This window comes from Echinops telfairi, unplaced genomic scaffold (genome assembly GCF_000313985.2).
Source record: "Echinops telfairi isolate 266 unplaced genomic scaffold, ASM31398v2 ScPeMD7_18;HRSCAF=68, whole genome shotgun sequence".
Lineage (NCBI taxonomy): Eukaryota > Metazoa > Chordata > Mammalia > Afrosoricida > Tenrecidae > Echinops > Echinops telfairi.
This window is the reverse complement of record NW_022103915.1, coordinates 78,624,524-78,626,386: the sequence shown is the minus strand read 5'-3', so window position 1 is coordinate 78,626,386 and position 1,863 is coordinate 78,624,524. Positions and strand designations below refer to the sequence as shown.

Below are 1,863 nucleotides of genomic sequence, written 5' to 3'. Positions count from 1 at the left end.
TGAACCAAAGAACAGTCTCCATAGGGTTTTCTAACCTGTTAGCCTCCCTCATAAAGCCCCTAATGGTGAGATTCTCAAAACCAGCCTAGGAGTGCTGTAAGCGGAGCCTTTGTAGCAGCCTAGGTTCAGGACCTTGGAGAGTGGAGGCAGCCCTGAGGTCTGCCTTGAGGAAAGCAGCTCAGGCTAGTGTGGGGTTGGATTCTCCTTTTCCTTACCGAAGCTAGAGGAGGTCTGATGTGGCTTTGGCACACACACCATTTCTCACTTTGGCACGCTCTCTCTTCCCCCAAGATTCCTTGTAACTATCAAAGACATGTTTTTAATTAAAAAACAAAAATCTTTTCTTGATCTTTTACAATAGTGATCTCCTATAGTATTTGTCCTTTGGTGTCCAATTTCACTCATGTTAATATCCTACAGGCTCATGCACGTTGTGAGTGTTTCAACGATTTATTGTAGGCATTGAGTCAGAGGAACTCGGGAGAAAAGCCTAGCACTGTTTCTGGACAATTGGCCGATGACCAGCGGAGGTATCACACTGGACTGGTTCCCAAGCCGCTGCAGGCGGGGTGCAAGGAACGGGCAGCCTCTTTTTCATGGTGCGTGGAGTCTCCTTGACTCGGCCCGATTCGACAGCAGCTAACAAGGACATATGTTCTACATTTCTGTGCTTTAAAGAAATTCTTTATTACTCCCCAGGAAAGAAAAGTCTTTATTTCCTCTGTTTTATTTTATTTTCTGAGTATTTAAAGTTTATTGAAGGTGTCCAGGGCTACAGAGGAGTTTCAGGTGCTGGGAAACAAGACCCAGTGTCTGCCTGGAGGAGCAACAGCAAAGCAGAGTGGCCGGCCAACAGAGGGTGGGGTCTGCAGAGAGGATGGAGAAGTAAGGGCTCTGCATCCCTAACCCCCTCCAGGCCCAAGGGATGTCCAGCTTGGAAAGGGGCCACTGGACTGGGTTTACTTGAAAGTGTGGCTCTCAGCTCCTCCACGCCCAAAACCTTTGGGGCCGAACATGGCTGCATAACAGGGGTGGTTGCAGTAAGGCTTGTCCTCATGTTCAGCGTGACTCCCCGGAGGTCAGCGTCTTCCCACATTTCTCACATTTGAGGCAGGGCCGGTGCCAGTCCTCCCCCAGGGACGTCACCCGCTCAGCGAAGTACACCTCCATGTTGCACTTGGGGCACTTGGGCATGGCGGTGCTGGTCGAGGATGCAGGCAGCTGGAAGCGGTGTGGACTGACGGTGGACGGCACAGATGGCCTCCTCTGTTTTATTTTTATCGGGGTCTTTATTCAGCAGAGAATTTTGTTATTGTTTTTCCCAAAAGAATTCTATTTCATAAAAATAACTGATTAAATATTTCATCCCTTTTCACTGATGTGTAGGGCTACATCCACCGTATTGTCTCTCAACTCTCAATACGAATGAGGTGTTAGTTGTGTGCTCGTTATTTCCAATCATTCTAAACCAAAAGCAATATTTCGTTTTCTTAATTATCAGTACTTTAAAGTATCTTGCTATTTTTGATAGAGTTCTACTTCTTCTGTCATTATGATGGTTTCTTTCCACCTTGTTCTCACACATTAGTGTTTGAATCATCTTGTCCACTTCCATGGAAGTATATTGGTGACATTGCTATGAGTTTATATATAAATTTGAAGATGATTTACATCTTTAGTATTTTGAATTTTCTATTGCACTTGATAACTCTTTCCCTTTTATTTAGTTCTTTAAAGATATTCAATAAAGTTTTCTTCTTTTCTTCATAAAAATCTTGCAAATATTTGTTAGATTTATTCCTACTGCTTTACATTTTAGTTGCCATTATAAATTTTATCCCTTTAAAATTACATTTACATATT

The 1,863-nt window shown here is 43.6% G+C and overlaps 1 pseudogene; it reads right to left on the bottom strand.

Moving 5' to 3' along the window:
- Positions 1-959: 959 nt before the first annotated feature.
- LOC115868764 lies at positions 960-1,194 on the bottom strand (annotated as a pseudogene).
- Positions 1,195-1,863: the final 669 nt, after the last annotated feature.